Source organism: Dama dama, chromosome 15 (assembly GCF_033118175.1).
Source record: "Dama dama isolate Ldn47 chromosome 15, ASM3311817v1, whole genome shotgun sequence".
Lineage (NCBI taxonomy): Eukaryota > Metazoa > Chordata > Mammalia > Artiodactyla > Cervidae > Dama > Dama dama.
This window is the reverse complement of record NC_083695.1, coordinates 46,638,047-46,656,565: the sequence shown is the minus strand read 5'-3', so window position 1 is coordinate 46,656,565 and position 18,519 is coordinate 46,638,047. Positions and strand designations below refer to the sequence as shown.

At 42.9% G+C, this 18,519-nt stretch overlaps 1 non-coding gene across 1 annotated transcript; it reads right to left on the bottom strand.

Annotated features, from left to right (window-relative positions):
- Positions 1–6,745: 6,745 nt before the first annotated feature.
- Positions 6,746–6,852, bottom strand: LOC133070835 (U6 spliceosomal RNA). The gene has a single exon (XR_009696239.1). It is a non-coding gene; the product is annotated as a U6 spliceosomal RNA (small nuclear RNA).
- Positions 6,853–18,519: the final 11,667 nt, after the last annotated feature.

Sequence of the window (18,519 nt, the reverse complement as noted above, 5' to 3'; positions counted from 1 at the left end):
ATACTTGGGGAAAAAAATTCCACAAAGTCCAAAAAGCAAAACTGGAATTTGTCATGCGCCAGCTACTATGTCACAGTGCATTTACATTGTATTTACAATGACTTCTTGGCATTTACACCTTATTAGGTATTGCAGGTAATCTAGAGATGATTTAAAGTATATGGGAACAATATTGTAAAGTAACTAGCATCCAACTAATAAAAATAAATGAAAAAAAAAGTATATGGGAGGATGTGTGTAAGTTACATGCAAATACTACACCATTTCATATGAAGGACTTGAGCATGTGTGAAGTTTGATACCTTCAGGGAGGTCCTGGAACCAATCCCCCACATATACTGGTGGACAACTGTAATTCCCTGAGTTATGGGTTATGTTGGAGGTAAGTGCAGAGGATTGTGGGAGTCAGGGAAGGCTCCCTGGAGGAAATGGTGTTTAAAGGAAACGTCCTACAGGAAAGCTGGAAGAGCTGATCCTCTTATGGAGCAGACCCAGAAATACTGATCATGGGGTTGGGGTGGAGAAACCTAAAGAGAAAGGGCAGTCTGAAGTTGGAGGACGGAGTGTTAAAATTCCCTCTGCTTGAATACAGCCTCTTGGAGTACATACACACTGACTCACACTGCAGGAGCATTCTAAGTGACACAAAATAAAAATAATTAGAGCTGCCATTGATAGTATGTGTGTCCCGGGCCCTTTGCTGGGGATTCTACATATTTACTAGATATTCTTTAACCTTTACCATGGCTTCGCCTGCTGGGAATGTGCCCATTTTACAGATGAGGGATATTCATGAACCTTGAAGTTGAAGGTTATTTGCCGAGTCTACTTGGCCTCTGTAAGGCTACACTGCTTCCCTTGGAAAATAGCCTCTTATTCCTGGCCCTGTAGAGATCTAGTGGCCTGGGGTCTTTCCCTGCAGTTGGGCTGTGTCAGTGGGTGGGATGTATCCTGTGAGGCACCTGTCCTGGGACAGGAGCCCTCATGCTCTGGAGCTGGATTGTTGGCATGTCCTGGCTGGTACAAACTACCCCTCCTCACCCTCGTATAGGGAGGCTGCACACAGGCTGGTGGGGACCGATGGCTGAGGTTGCTAAACTGAAGAAAACCAAACACATGAAACGAGGCTCCAGACTTCACAAAGATAATAACTAATGCTAGGAAGTAAAATGGAGCTCATAGAACAAAGGCTTTATATGAACTGTAATAACTTCAGAGAGCAAGGATGATCTTGCTCCTATGAAGCTATAACAGACTATTAAAGAAATAATCAGATGTTTAGAAAATACCAAGTATTGCCAACACAAAAACATCAATAGATGGGCTGAGTGATTTCTTTCATTGTAAGCCATGTCAATTTTGTCAATACCCTTCAGAGTTCAATTCCAGGAAAGAATATCTGATTGGCATTTCTTGGGTCATCTATATCTTTCTTGGAGTAATTTGATTGACAACCTGTCTAAGACTCTGCTCAATAAATGGAAGAGGAACTGGAAAATAAAATTGGGGTGTGGTTTCTAGAAGGGGGGAATATGGATGTTGAACTGAACAAACGATAGACGTGCATCTACTCTCTCTGCCATGACGTAGGTGTGAGAACAATAACAGTTAATATTTATCAAGTACTTTCTCTGTGCCAGTCCCTGTTCTCAATCTCGTCCACCTCATATCACCTCTAAATTCTCACTGTGCCCCTTGAGATGTATATTACTTTAATGCTACCTGTTAGGATGTTGAGGATCAGAGAGGTTGAGTAACTCTCCTTGGGTCACATGGTTGGAGTTCACATCCAGTTGGTTGGGGTCTAGTGTCCTTGTCCTGTGCCACTGAGCCACACTGCTGTCTGAACTCGGGCTTCTTCCTGAGGTTGATTGAGAATTCAGTGAGGCAGTACAGGCAAGCACCCGACACTGTGACCCACCCACGCTGGGTGGTCGGTGTCTGACCAGGTTGGTCAGAGTGGGTCTAGTTGGAGCTCGTTGGGTTTTCTTCATATGTGGGAAGTAATAGGAGGGGATGTGAATTATTGTTTCTTTGAATACCCAAGGAAACATTCATGCTAAGATAGAATTCTCAAGAACTGGAGGACAGAGTTGAGTTGTATTACAAATTATCTGTCTCCCATGCTGTTTATCACCTCTCTTTTCCAGCTGAAGTGCAAAGTGAAAAACACTCATTTCCTTCTCAGAACTGTTGGACCCAAAAGAAAGGCCAAAGAAACAGATGCTCTGCTTTTCTGCAGAGGAACTTAAAAATCAAACTTCATCTTTTTCCTGATGGGAAAAGTAACGTATGTCCTTTGAGTAACAATGAGACACTCCAGATAATAATAAAGCATAATAATCCAGAACATTTCTAGACAGATTCATGGTGTGCCAGGATCTGGGCTCTGCTCCTTATTTGTTTTCATTTTGATCCTCATAATAGCAACATGAGGAAGCTGTTATTACCACCCCCATTTTGTAGATGAAAAAACTGAGAACTGTGGGATTGAGTAATTTCTCAGCCACACAAATCCTAAGGAGGGAGTTAGTGTCCATACCCTGCTCTGAATTTCCACTCTGAACCATGCTTATTGTGTTGGTGACAAAGAAAGCAGCCATCTTTTTTTTTTTTTCCTGTGTCCCCATTCCATTAAGTGACACACACATTTCTATCTGGCCAACCTTCAAAGCATTTTCTCAAGCATACATGTGCCCAGGTTCATTGTGTTCAATAAAGGTATTGGGGGACATTTTTTTGTTGAGATCTTACAGTCTGTAAGAATGTGCTTTGACCACCAAGGGTGCATTCCAAGCTGCATCTCTGGACACCAGGGTGGGCATCCCTCACTTTACTAGCAAATCAAGCTGCCTGGGAAACAGCAAAAATTACTGTGACAAACTGAACAAGTGGAAGATGGAGTGATTTCCCCAAACATACCACCGTTACAATCCTTTTTCTCAGGCAAAACTCCACAACACATATTCCTGTTTCTTTGCTGAAAGCCCTAATGTGTTCTGACAGCTTTTCCGCGTCTGATGAAGTGAGTCCTGGTGTTCCCAGTCACCTCGGCTGCACACATCCCCACCAGCACACGGCTCGGCTATACTGTTCTCTGAGCTTCTTCTGGGTCACGAAGGCAGACTGGGCTTGAGTCCTGACTGCCCAGCAGCCTTGTGGCCACAGGCAAGTTGCTTTACTCTCTACATCAGTGTTCTGCTTTTTCCAGTGACTTAGTTTAAGATGTTTAACTTAACCTCTCCAGAATCTGTATATTTTTATTTTTAAATTTATTTTAATTGGAAGATAATCACTTTACATTATTGTGATGGTTTTTGCCATATATCAGTGTAAATCGACCATAGGCAAACGTGTGTCCCCTCCATCCTGAACCCCTCTCCTGCCTCCCTCCCCGCCCCATCCCTCCAGGTTGTCACAGAGCACCGAGTTTGAGGTCAACAGTGTTTTTAAGGCTCCAGCCAGCAGGCTTGGTCTCTGTCAGGTTGTTGAGAACTCATTAACATACATGAAGAGCTAGGCAGAGTTTCCTAGCCGAGAACAGCTAACCCAGGGAAGCCCAGCAGCCTGCAGCCCATTTTTGGCCTGGAATTGAGACAAGGAGGAGGAGTTTGCTGTCTGAGGGTAAAACAGGAAAGTGCTTCTGCCAGAAGGGTGGAGGCAGAGACCCTGAGAGGGCAGAGAGGTGGTGGGAGGAGGGGGGTTGTTGTTGAGGGCTGTGTAGACAAGCATGAAGAAGACTGAAAACCCGAAAACCCTTGCTGGGAGAGACAGAAGCCCTTTCCTCTCTCCCTAAGGAAACTTCCATAAATTTGACTTTGTGCAAAGCTACCTCTAGGCACCTGGTTTATTTGGGGGTGGCTAAGAGGAAGATGGAGAATTCAATGGACAGAAGAGCCTGGTGGACTACTGTCCATGGGGTTGCAAAGAGTCAACCATGACTGAATAACTAACACACACACAAGAGGAAGGTGAGCTGAGTGTCAGCAGTCAGCTCCTGCGGGGGTAGGGAGTTGATGCAGGTCTCAGACTGGGGCGGGGGTGCCTGGAGTTTCAGGGAGCTGCCCCAGTTCCTACAGGCCCTCTAGCTGCTCTGAGTCACAGCTAGTTTAATCTTGCCTAGCACCTTGTTGTGTTTGGTAGCGGACATTTTGGTTCCAGGTGATAGGAAACCTAACTCACACTGGCCTAAGAAAAGCCCATCACTCACCTGAGGGTGTCGTGCTCTGATTAGCCGATAGGAGTTTGTGCTGCAGCAGAGCAGAGCTGGGGATCCCAGTCAAACCAAGAGTAGGGGAGAGGTGAAGCCCTAACAACAGGACTGTTCCTGGAAGAAGGTGGAGGGGAGGCAGCAGAAGTGAACAGCCACCGCCCACCACAGTGGCCAAAGGGGAGAGCCAGGTCTCCTCTTCTCCATGGACCCAGAGGTTTTCCAGCTACCGAGAACCCAGGGGGATACTTTTCTCCATCAGGTCAAGTGATTCCCCAAAGGGAGATGCTAAGAAATTGTCAGCAGCAGTTTGTACTAAGCACATTTCTCCGAGGCATTTAAGCATTTTTCCAACATGCTTTATTAAGTGAGAATGCCACACTGCCCCTTCAGCAAGGGTTGACCGCTGATAGCTGAGCCGTCTGTTGTCAACCAGTGTGTTCTCAGGAGCTGGCTTCCTGGGTGACACCCACTGTGCCAGGCTCTGGGGCAGAAGGCACAGAGAAGTGAAAGATGACACGGCTGCCGCTTTGAGGAGCTCTGTGACCCTCTTGGTGCTAGTAGTAAAGAACCCATCTGTCAGTGCAGGAGACATAAGAGATGCGGGTTTGATCTCTGGGTCTGGAAGATCCCCTGGAGTAGGAAGCGGCAACCCACTCCATTTTTCTTGCCTGGAGAATCCCATAGACAGAGGATCCTGGCAGGCTACAGTCCGTGGAGTTGCAAAGAGTCAGACATGACTGAAGTGACTGAGCGCTCACACATACATGACCCTCTCAGGAGTCAGACGCACACAGATAGAAGATGCTGGGCATTCGTTCAGAGGCTGTGGAGGAGGAAGGCTGCGGGAGACTGCAGGACGGAGCCCACCAGGCTGCTGGGGATATGCGGTGTGGAAAGATGATGGAAGAGGAGCTGTTTGAGTCGGCAGCATTTACCAGACGAAGTAGGGCACACAGGAGGGCAACGGCCTATGGACCTGGAGGGCCTGGTCTGGTCACTGAGTGCTGGGAGTGGACAGCAGCCAAGTGGAGACGGGGGTGAGGCCCACATCATGAAGGACTCTGATGCCCCGCTGAAGAGTTCAGGCTGTGTCTTAAAGCCATGCAGGGGAGTCTCAGTCCTGGTTCCCAGCTGTGAGCCACAGAACTGACTCTGGCTGAGACAGATTCAAAAGGACATGTGGGCGGGGAAGACAGGGAGCTCACAGAATTGCCAGAAAGAAAGGCTGAGAAAGCTGGCTTAAAAAAAAAAGGGACAAGACTCCAAGCCAGAGGAAGAGCTCAAGTCATACAAAAAAACAGACCTGGAAGGATTCTGTGACCGTGGCTACTGAAATGGTGGCCTGTACCACTAGCCTCACTGATTGATGGATCCTGTGGTTGGCATGACTGCCCTGCTGCCAATGGAAACTGGATGTAGCTGCCACAGCTGGGGCCACAGAACACGGTATCTATTCTCTCTTTATCCTGATGCCAAGAGGTCTAGAGTCAAGGGCTGAGTAAGGCATCCAATTGCCCAGGTGGGGGTTCCCTGCCCATCAATTCTCGGCTTCCACCAGGGCCCAAAGGTGGGGATCTCCTAGACAGCATGATGCTGGGCAGCCCAAACATGCCAAAAAATGCACAGGGAAGAAACAAATTCTGATTTATACTACAGAAAGGTTATTTCGGCAGCAGTGTAGAAAGCGGTTTTCAGGAGGGGATAATGGAGATAGAATTACACAAGAATCTAGTGAAATAGTCTAGGCAAGAGATGTTGAAATTCCAAACTAGGACAAAAGCACCATTGACAAAAGGGCAGTGTTTCAGAAGTAGAAACAGAGAAGATGGTGAAAGAGTAATTGGCTGTCCCCAAGTTTCCAAACTGAGTAAGTAGGTTGTTGATCATAGCTTTAATTAAGGTGGGGAATCCAGCTGGAGAAACAGAGGCAGGGAGCAGATGTGTTGGGTTTACCACAGGTGGTCTGTGAGTTGTTGGAGATGTTCACGAGATGTGGGACAACTGGATGGGGTTTTGGTTTGTTTGCTTTTTGCTACTCAGCCTCTATGTATTCTGGAAACAGGTCCTCGCTTTTCCTTTTGAGAAACTAACCTCTTTCCCACACACAGTCCCTTGGGTTTCAATAGGCTTGGGTCCCCCTCTTCTCGATTTCAGAAATGTGCATGTCTTCCAGGCCTAGTCAACCCAAGTCACTGTGATTAATTCAGAAATGGACACATGACCCAACCTGAGCCAATGAGAGTCAGGCCCTCAGGCTTTCACTGGAATATTTGGGAAGGTAAAATTTTCTTCTACTAGGGCTGTTATGCTACTGAAAGCTCAGCCTGAAGCAGCTGGTCATCCTGTCACTACTTTGGGTCAGCTTAAATGAGAATGAAGCCATAGAAGAAACCAATTACAAGAGATGCAGACAGGGCCTTCTGTCACTGATTGAGCACTTGTATCCAGCCAAGCTTGAAGCTGTACATGTAGTTTTCAGTTAGATGAACCAATATACTTCCTATTTTCTTTTTTTTCTTTCTTTTTTTTTTTTTAAATATGGAACGCTTCACGAATTTGCGTGTCATCCTTGCGCAGGGGCCATGCTAATCTTCTCTGTATCATTCCAATTTTAGTATATGTGCTGCCGAAGTGAGCACACTTCCTATTTTCTTAAGCCAATTGTACTTGGCTTAAGACATTTGAAGATGAAAATTTCCTGATTAGACCACTGGGATTTGACATCTAGCACTTAGCAAAGAAAGGACTGGGAAAGATGTTGGAAAGTTATAGCAGCAACTGTGAATGTGACCTTAGAGAGTGAAGGGAGAAAGGACATGGACAGAATAATTTTGCTACTGTTTTCAGTCACTAAGTTGTGTCTGACTCTTTGCAACCCCATGGACTGCAGCATACCAGGCTCCCCTGTCCTTCACTATCCCCTGGAGTTTGGGCAAATTCATGTCCGTTGAGTCTGTGATGCTATCTAACCATCTCATCCCCTCTGCTCCCTTCTCCTGCCCTCAATCTTTCCCAGCATCAGGGTCTTTTCCAATGAAATGAGTCAGCTCTTTTCATCAGTTGGTCAGCGTATTAGAACTTCAACTTCAGCATCAGTCCTTCCAATGAATGTTTAGGGTTGACTTCCTTTAGGATTGACTGTTTTGAACTCCTTGCTGTCCAAGGGACTCTCAAGAGTCTTCCCCAGCATCACAGTTGGAAAGCATCAATTCTTTGGTGCTTAGCCTTCTTTATGGTCCAGCTAGAATCATGGGGTGAGCCAATATGAGGAATGTTCTCATTCAGTTGTCAAGTCGTGTCTGACCTTTGCGACCCCATGGACTGCAGCACGCCAGGCTTGCCTGTCCTTCACCAAACTCCTGGAGTTTGCCCAAGTTCATGTCCATTGAAATATGTGGGTACTGGTATAGAAATACATTTAGAAACACTTCTAAATCCCTTCACAGTTATACACAAACAAACAAATAAGTAATACTGAGATCTTTCTTATAAAGTGCTAATGCTTGTAGCAGATTGAGAAATGTTTTATATAACATAGTTAAAAACACCAGACTAGTTTTATTTTGTATTTCTACAGAGAACCACTGAGACACTATTGGATGTTTTGGGAGCATTTTTTAAACCAGAGGAAATAGACGTCTCTCTGAAGACAGTTTCCAGGAAGGCACACGCTATTGAAATGCCATTAGGTGCCTGGCATTAGTGCCACCTCCCTGCTCACTTCAGACAGTACAGTAATCAACAGGTAGCCCTGGATATTTTTTCACTGTGAATCGTGGTCTTTAGTACATTTAACTAATTTAACCCATTTCCCCAGTGGTGCTGAATTCCTAATGAATATTTAACTGACTGGAACATTTTAAAGACAAGAATCTGTCAAGCCTTGGAGCCTGATCACCAGCTATGAGCCTTCTTTAAAGTTATTTAGACTGTTACTTGATTTTGGTGAACTTTGAAATTTGTTGCCCAAGCCTGATTTATTTTATATGCACACTTTAACAGGATTATTGTTGTCCTCTATTATTGTTGAAGTAGACTCTTAGGAGGTCGGTTTTGGGAAAATTACAAAAGCAGCTTGAGTCCCATTCCAGCAATGGGAGGGGGTGAAGCTGGAATGCTTAGGCTGAGGACAGGGGCTCAGCTTCCAGACGTAGCCACCTCTCACCTGTGTGAAGAGCCTGGCTGAGTCCCTTACCTCCTCTGAGACTCAGTCTTCCTACCCAGTAAGAGAAAATTCTATGTAGGGCTGTATAAGGGTCTTTTAAGGGTGAGATGAGATCAGGTACAACAGGAGGTTAGAACAGTATATGGCACTTGGCAAAGGGTCAATAATTGATAGATGTCAGTAAAGAAGCTCAAATTTTGCCTGTTCCTATTTTTCATTGTATACTAATAAAATAGAAAGTACTGATTTTTTAAAAAATCAAACAACATAGAAGTATATAAAGTAAAAATAAAAATTTCCCTCCTATCTATTTGCCTTGATTGCAAATGACCCTGGGCAAGATTCCTGGCATATATTTACTTGTGCAAATCTGTGTACATGCATTATACACACATCATGCAATTGGTCACATGTATGTGATACAGACATCTTTACAAAAGCAGCACCTATAGATAGGTAGAGATAGTATCTTCTTTTTAAAGTTGTTCAAATAGTTTGGAGTGAGGAGGTAACTGCCTTTTTTTTGTAACGGTTTTATAAACTGCAATAGATGTATAATCACATGTCATACAATTCACTCATTTTAATGTATACAATTCAGTGGTTTTTAGTATATTCATGGACTTCTATAGTCATTACCATGATCAATTATAGGGTATTTTCATCATGTCAAAAAGAAACCTCATAGTTTATCACCTCCTCAATTCTCTACACCCTCGTCCTTCCTGGGTCTGATGCAGCTACTAATCTGCTTTCTATCACTATTTGCCTATTTGGATACTTCATACAAATCAAATCATATATTATGTGGTATTCTATAACTGGCTTACTTCACTTAACATAAATATTTTCAAGGTCCTTCCATGTTGTAGCATGTACCAGGATTTTGTTCCTTCTTAAGACCAAATAATATTCCATTGTATGGATATACCACAGTTTGTTTATCCACTTATCAGTTGATGGACATTTGGATTGTTTCCAACCTTTGGCTATTATGAATAAATGCTATGAATAACCATAGGCAATTTTTTGTCAACATGTTTTCATTTCTCTTGGGAGAGGAATTGCTGAGTAACTCTATGCTTTACTTTTTAAGGAACTATCAGGCTATGTTTCCAATGTAGCTGCACGACTTTACTTCCCACCAACAGGGTACAAGGGTTCTGTCTTCTTTATGTCCTCACCACGTGTTGATGTTTTGATAATAGCCATCTGATGTATATAAATAACATTTCATTGTAGTTTTGGTTTTCCATTTCCCATGATGGCTAATGATGCTGAGCTTCTTTTCATATGCTTATGTCAGCCATTTGTTTATCTTCTTTGAAGAAATGTCTATGCAGATCCTTTCTCCATTTTAAAATTGGGTTGTTTGGTTTTTTATTGTTGAATTATGAGAATTCTGTATGTATTCTAGATACAAGACTTTTAACAGATGTATCATTAAATTTTTTTTCTCCTATTTCTGTAGGATATCTTTTCTTTCTTGATGCCATCAACTTTCTTGATGCCATCCTTTGAAAGACAAAAGTTTCAAGTTTTGATAAAGTGTAATTTCTTTTTTTTTTCCCACTGCTTGTGCTTTTGGTGTCATATCTAAGAAACTATTGCCTTATCCAAGGGCCATGAGAATTTACCCTTGTGTTTTCTCCTGAGGGTTTTATAGTTTTGGCTCTTACATATGAGTCTTTCATCCATTTTGAGTTATTTTTTTATACAGTGTGATATCAGGATCAAACTTCATTTTGCATGTGTTGTCCAAGTGTCCCAGCATCATTTCTTGAGGTGATTGATTTTTGGATTTGCCTCCATATACTGAATTCTCTCTTTAGTTCAGAGAATCTTTTAGCTGATTCTTCTTTGTTGTGTTGTTAACAAACCGCTGCTCTGTTGGGATCTGGTTTCTCTGTCAATCTAAACCCAGAAGTGTTATTTAAAAAAAATGTTATTTATGTTATTTTAATTTAATGTTATTACATACAAATTTAAATACAAAAATAAAAAGTAAAAAGCATGCCTGGTGAGGCAGTCTTCCTCTCACTGCTCTCCCTCGGCAACCCCAAGTCTATTTTTTAGTATTTCTTGCAGATTCAGTGTATCTACATATGTTCTTTCTCCTTTTTTCACAAATTATAACAGTATAAACACTCTTATGAGCCATGTTTTTCATGTGATTTTTGCCTTAAATAATATACCTTGGAGATTGTTCCATAACAGTGCTCCAAAGATCTCTCTTGGTCTTTTTTGCAGGATGAACAGGCTTCTATTGCTTGAATGAACTGTGGTTTATTTAACCGATCCCTTGTTAGTGGATATGGGGCAGCTGCAATCTTTTCTTATTATAAGTCATGCTGAAAGGATTTTTTTGTACATGTAAAAATTTGTATATGTATAATTGAAAAAGATACATGTACACCAATGTTCGTTGCAGCACTATTTACAATAGCCAGGACATGGAAGCAACCTAGATGTCCCTCAACAGATGAATGGATAAAGAAATTGTGATACATATTAATATATACAATGGAATATTACTCAGCCATAAAAAGGAACACAGTTGAGTCAGTTCTAGTGAGGTGGATGAACCGAGAGCCTGTTATACAGAGTGAAGTAAGTCAGAAAGAGGAAAACAAATACCTTATATTAGCACATATATATGGAATCTACAAAAATGGTACTGATGAACCTATTTTCAGGGCAGGAATAGACACTCAGACATAAAGAACAGACTTATGGCCACAGCAAGGACAGGGTGGGACGAATTGAGAGAGTAGCATTGAAATATAAATGTTACCTTATGTAACTAACGGGAAGTTGCTGTATAATGCAAGAAGCTCAACCTGGTGCTCTGTGACAGCCTAGAGGTGTGGGATGGGGTGGGAGGTGGGAGAATTTCAAGAGGGAGGGGACATATGTATACCTATGGCTGATTCATGTTGATATATGGCAGAAACCAGCACAACATTGTAAAGCAATTATCCTCCAATTAAAAATAAATAAATTTCTAAAAATCAAACAAATTTGTATGTGCACATGTATATCTTTAGGATAAGATGAATCTATTGAATCAAAAGATGCTTTAAAATTTTCACAAATATTGCCAGATACCTCTGCAGACATTTTATCAATTTATACTGCTGTGGGATGTCCATAGCTGTCCAGTGTTTAAGAGTTCAGGCTTCTAATGCAGTGGGCATTGTTTTGATTCTGGTCAGGAAATAAGGATCTTGCATGCCACACAGCATGGCCAAAAAAAAAAAATTTTTTTATACTGCTACCAACCTTGAAGATGTATGCCTATTTCCTACATACATGAAAATACATGCCTATTTCCTACATCCTTTTCAACTGGAAGGCTATATCATTTTGGATTTAATGTCTCAGTTTTGATTTGCATTGATCTTATGCAAAGATGTTAGGACCATCTACAATTCCTTTTTTGTGAATTGTCTCTTCATGTCCTTTGCCTTTTTTTCTGTTGGGTTGTTAATCTTTTTCTTATTGATTTGTGGAAGCTGTGTATAGATTAACAATATCAATTGAAAATGCTTTTCCCTATCTGTACTTTAACTTTAGATGTTAGTTGCATTTTTTAAAATACAAAAAATTTTTATTCTTATCGAGTTAATTATCCATTTGTTTGTCTATGTCTTTGGGTTTTGAGTCATACTTAGAAAGGGCTTCTTTATGCCAAGTTTATAAAAAATTTCAAGTTTGTGATTTTATTTACTATATGTAAATATTTGCTCCATCAGGAATTTATTCTGGGATAAAGTTGAGAGGAATCTAGCTTTCTAAAACATTTTTAGAAGAAGTGCTCTTTTTTTTTTTTACTAATTTGAAAAGCCCTCTATCATACCTACATTCCTCTATCAATTTCAACTTTCTGTTCTATTTTTGACTACTGTTGCTTGTACATATTTCAATGTAAACTTTATAATCAGTTTTCCTTATTTCCAAAAAACCCTACTGGCAAACATTACATTTCTAGATTAACTTAAGGAAAGTTGATTTTTTTCTTTCTTGGCTGCAATATGCTGCTTGCAAGACTTTAGTTCCTTGACCAGGGATCAAACTTGGGGCTCTGGTAATGAAACTGCCTAGTCCTAACCACTGGACCACCAGGGAATCCCTGAAAGTTATTCTGTGATGAGTCTACTTGGATATCTAGGAGGAGGAAGGAGATATAAAGAGAAGGGCTTTTGAACACAGCATGGGCATTCCAGGAGGTGGAAGGCAGCAAAAAGAGAGATGTGGTTTGCGTTGAGGAACTGTGAGAAGTATGGGGGTTTCCAATCTGGGGTATCCTATACCAGATTGCTCTGTGAGTATGATAAATTCTAGGTCAGTGATAGGACTTAAAAGGCATGAAATAAAAGGCATGAATAAGTATAATGAATTCAGGGGATAACTTGTAGCCCAACAGTTACAGTAGTTCAGATGTGTGCCTCTAAGTTTAAAAGTTAAAAAAGAAACACTTTATAAAAAATCATAGGGGTGGTTCTTAAGCTAGGTTCCCCTGTTCAAAAACACTCATATTAGTAACATTGGTTCAACTTGCTACTGGCTTGCTCTCCTGGAGAGGGTCAAGTGTGTGTTCCTCTTTGAGTGGCTTTCCAGAGAGATCCAGAGCTGAGACCCAGAAGAATGGTAAGTGCCAACACCCTCTTCATGCAAGAGTAACAGGTTGGGGGAAGCTTAGCCTGGACTGCATTTCTGATGCCCTCAATATATGATATTTAAGACCAAACACCTCTGCCTCCAGGAATGCACTGATATTATGGTCTCTTGCCCGCAGTTTCTGGACTCCATTCCTAAGCTTTGATTTAATTCAGCAGTAATGGAACCCAGGGATATGCATTTTACCATGTGCTTAGGCAATTCCCATCCAATTAGACCCTCTACACTCTGAGAAGAGGGGCCTTAGGATTCTATAGCAGAATCCACAGATGTCTGCAGGTTGAACAAGGCTGAGATCTGACACGTCCTCTATAAGGTCTGCCTGCCCTCTCCATCCCTCTTCCCTGCCCTCCCCCCTGCCCCCCTCCCCCACCCCCCATCTAAAATCAGCTACCTACTCAGCCAAGTGCGGATACTTGCACTGGCTTTTACCAAAAGTTTAAAAGACCTAATCTTGTAAAAGTAAAGTCACTCAGTCATGTCTGACTCTTTGCGACCCCCTGGTATGTAGTCTGCCAGGCTCCTCCATCCACGGGATTTTCCAGGCAAGGATACTGGAGTGGGTTACCATTTCCTTCTCCAGAGGAACTTCCTGACCCAGGGATCGAACCCAGATCTCCCGTATTGCAGGCAGACTCTTTACCATCTGAGCCACCAGGATGAACCAAAGTGAAAGTGAAAGTTGCTCAGTCATGTCTGACTCTTTGTGACACCATGGACTATATAGTCCATGGAATTCTCCAGGCCAGAGTACTGGAGTTGGTAGCCTTTCCCTTCTCCAGGGGATTTTCCCAACCCAGGGATCGAACCCAGATCTCCCGCATTGCAGGTGGATTATTTAGCAGCTGAGACACAAAGGAAGCCCAAAGAAAGGCAATGCCTAAGAATGCTCAAACTACCACACAATTGCACTCATCTCACACTCTAGCGAAGTAATGCTCAAAATTCTCCAAGCCAGGCTTCAACAGTACGTGAACCATGAACTTTCAGATGTTCAAGATGGATTTAGAAAAGGCGGAGGAACCAAGATCAAATTGCCAACATCTGCTGGATCATTGAAAAAGCGAGACAGTCCCAGAAAAACATCTATTTCTGCTTTATTGACTATGCCAAAGCCTTTGACTGTGTAGATCACAATAAACTGTGGAAAATTCTGAAAGAGATGGGAATACCAGACCACCTTACCTGCCTCCTGAGAAATCTGTATGCAGGTCAGGAAGCAACAGTTAGAACTGGACATGGAACAACAGACTGGTTCCAAATCAGGAAAGGAGTACGTCAAGGCTGCATATTGTCACCCTGCTTATTTAATTTACATGCAGAGTACGTCATGAAAAATGTTGGACTGGATGAAGCACAAGCTGGAATCATGTAAGTGTGGGTTTTTATTAAATGGATATGTGTGGTGTGTGCTAAGTTGCTTCAGCCGTGTCCCACTCCTTGTGTGCCTGTGGGCCATAGTCCCCCAGGCTCCTCTGTCCACAGGATTCCCCAGACAAGGATCTGGAGTGGGTTGAATTTCTTACTCCAGGGGATCTTCCCACCCAGGGATCAAAGCAGGCAGGTTTGTTATCACTAGTGCCACCTAGGAAGCCCTAAGCCTATACAGGCAAATAATTTTTGTATGTCTAACCCAAGGAATCCAGCCCAGAAACTGCTGACAGGAGACCACAATATCAGTGCATCCCTGGAGTCAGAGTCTTTGGTCTTAAATATTATATATTCAAGGCATCAATAATGCAGGCTGGACTGAGCTTCCCCCCAACTTGTTACTCCTGCATTAAGAGGAGTTGACACCATTCTTCTGGATCTCAGCTCTTGACCTCTTCTGAACAACTGCTCAAACAGGAACACGCACTTTCAAAAAGATCCACATCTATTCAGGCAAAGGCTGTCCAATACCTCACTTAGAGAAGGAACATTTCCTATCAGGAAATGACACCCTCTGCAGCGTCCTGCCCCTCTGCCCCAGGAAGGGGAAGCCAGGGCCAAGGGCGGTCATTGAGCTCTTTGCCCTGCTATTTACTTTTACCAGCTTAGTGCCACTCAGCCTGGCCTGCCCTGACTCTGGCCTCTCACAGGGTGACCTCTGGCCCCCACGGAGGAGAATATGGGTTTCTGCTCCAGACTCAGAACTTAAGTTCACATCCAGGACTGACGCCCTCGATCACACGACCATTCAAGTAACCACAAATAGACACTTTCCCGTGAACCAGGACAGGGAAGCCTGGCATGCTGCAGTCCATGGGGTCACAAAAAGTTGGACATGACTGACTGACTGTACAATACCAACATGAACTGCTTAAGAGATTTGGGGAGAAGATTTCTTTATGCCTTATTGTCTGTGACCTGGGCTAGCATTTTTTTGTCTTTCGCCTGGATCTGGCCAACTATGTGTTTCTTCTGGAAACCTTGCGCCCACAGGGTGTACACATATTGTCGTTTGAATCATCCTCCTCCATGGTCCCACAAAGCCCACAAGCTGGGGATGAATGTTTGGTGTGGGAAGGTTTGAGCATCAAATCCCAGAATATTACGTTGCTTCCGAGGGTGTTCGGGATACTTTGGAGTCCTTCTCATCTTTCACTGCTCAAACAGCCCAGCAGCTTGCCTTGGAAACTGATCTGTGACACAGCTCTCTTGACAAGTTTTGCTTGTCAAGGTTTTAAAGGGCGAACTCACTAAGACAGCAAGTACAGCCAGGCAGAAGCAGCCTCAGGTGGCCCCTAAAAAATCTCCATTCTTTAAAAAATTGTAAGGCTAGATGAAAAAAGATGAGCAATTCCAAATTTCATTACAAAACTAATAAGATAGTTCTATGCTTCTAACTTTAGTCTGAAAAGACATTTTCTTTACACATTCCAATAGGAAAGAAATTGATTCGACATCTTACAAAACTTAAATGTGATTTAATTAAGAGGCACTTTAAAAGCACTAAAAGGCAGTCCAAATGTCTAGTTTGTTGAAGCATGGAGTACTTTTGCCTTCAATTGGGAACAAGCCATGTTTCCTGTGTCACTGCAGGGAGATATCTTTTGAAGACGGGAGTCAGAGGGAGTCAGAGGAGAAGGATAAGGGCACGGTTCCTTAGACCAAAAAATGATTTCATTTCCAAAGGAAAAGTTCTTCTTAAGCAATGACAGAGCTAGGTTATACAGACAGACCACCTCTATGCCAAATTCTTGATTTCATTTTAAATGTTTATTTAAAAAGTACCCCGCTCCCCAACACACACACACACACATGCACGCACGCACGCACGCACACACATACTCATATGCAAAGTAAAAATCAATCCCATCTCTGAAAACATGCACATAAAGGAATGATAGTCCTGCAGGCTTCCCCTCTCTACCCACCCCACCCACCTCTCCAAGCCTACCACCTAGAAGTGACCCTGGGATTCTTCGTGGTAATGCCGATTCATCTATCATGTAACTCTGATCTAACTTGGAGCACAGCATCCTGGGCACACGTATCTCCCAGAAGCTGTCTGCACTTATGCACTTCTTTTTTCCTTAGACTCTTGTGTAATTTCCCCCTTACCAGCCTTTCTGCTCTGGCCATGGGAAAGGGAAAGCAGGCTGGGTGTAGGGAGGGTGGGGGCTGCTTTGAGACACAAATACAAACCAGGGTGGGGGTGTGTCAGCGGAGGGCAAGGTTACTGCAGAGTGGACCCCTTGTACCAGCTAACACTGAGGAGCTGAAGCTACCCCATCAAATGCAGATGGGAAAGCCTACAATTTTATTTCTTAGCTTAAGAAATTTTGGCAGTGAAAGTGGGAATCACTATTCAAGCAGGAAGAAATTTCCCGATTCAAGATAGAATGCTTAGACCGTCAGCAAATGTTTTAGTCACACGGAAGGAAGTTCAACATAAAATGTAAAGTTTAAAAAAGAGATACTTAATGGATATGTATGGCATGATCCCAAATTGGTGAAATCTATTTCTATGTATGTCTAGCTTTTAATGAACATCCAAATACAACTGGAAGAAATCCAGATTGAAATAAACCAAAATTATCAAGTTTACTTTACCTGTATTGTTTCATGTTACTGTAATGAAAATGTACTTCTCTTGTAGTGAAATGTTTGTATGAAAACAACCATTTAAAAGGCTCTTTGAGAAAAAAGGAACTAAATCCAGAGTTACAAAAGATGTGTGACAACTGGCATCAGACACCAGGAAGAAGACTTGTTTTTAGTCTCAGGTTCACAGCAAAGATGATTAAATATTTCCAGAGTCCTAAGCAATTCGTCATCTCTGAATAAAATCTGATAAGTGAAGCTTGGGCTGAAAATGAAAATTTTATCCCCTATTTCATCACATGCGAGAAAGAACTTGTCCAAGTGGTTTCATGGAGCCCCAGACTCCTTTGAAGCTCTGGGGTGCAGGTGGGGGTTGAGTTTCCCTGGAGCAATGGGAAGGAAGGCTCTCCAGGTGCAGTGAGGCTGTAGGGAGCAGGGTGGCCGCCTCCCTGTGGGATGTGTGCCCAGAGCCAGCTGCTGCCTATTGCAGGTCCTGAAAGCCCTTCTCTTTCAACACAGTGCTCAGAGTCTTCTGTATCCAGCTTTCTTCAGTGATGCTTTCTTACCATGACCTCACGTTTGACATCTACATTTCTCCCCTCTCCTTTACTCTACAGCTAAGAATGCATGCTACAGTTGGTACATAGAGCCTAAAGGAAAATCAACACCAGTTTGACATGGCTGAGCTTGGCACTAACCACAGCTAAAACTCTTCTTTAATTTCACCGACTTTGTTTTCCTCCAGAGGGAATGGGGAGCCACTTTCCCCTTCTGTCCTGGCCTCTTTTGGGCCCTCTACAGACCAGCCTGTGAGTCTGGCTAATGCAAAAGAAGGCAGAGATCATTTACTTGTTTTAAAGGAAAATAACTGAATATTTGCCATTAGGTAATTGTATATTAGCATGTTGAATATTACTCCACTGGGAGCAAGAAATCAACCTGTAGGAATAGGCAGGTTTCCAAATACTGACATTACCTTTTGGTTCAGATTTTCAAAGCCCAGCATCCTCCCTCCCACCATCCCCCTCCTGCCTTATCTTTAATTTTATCACTTCCTAGCTCTTCACTTACTGTAGAGTGGAGCCTCTGATGCTTCTGGCAACTTTGCGTTATTAGCAAGGGATGGCGTTTTGTTATTAGATTGCATTTTATTATTTCCTTCAGCTCAGTGTGTACCTGATATTGGAGGTCTCACTCTCCCTATGGGTTGAGGTTGAGAGACGCTGCAAATGGTGAGGTTTTATTACTTTTGTGGGCTCCGTTTCCTTGCAGCCAGGTGAGAAACCTATGCTGTGCAGGCTGAAGGACAGAGGGTGTTGTCTTGTCTGAGCCCTGCGTCTAAGGCCCAGAATGGCTGCTTTTGTCTGAACTGCAGAATGGCCGGAGGCAGCTGCTCTTCTGTTGACTTGAGACGCCTGTTCCCACGAGGAGA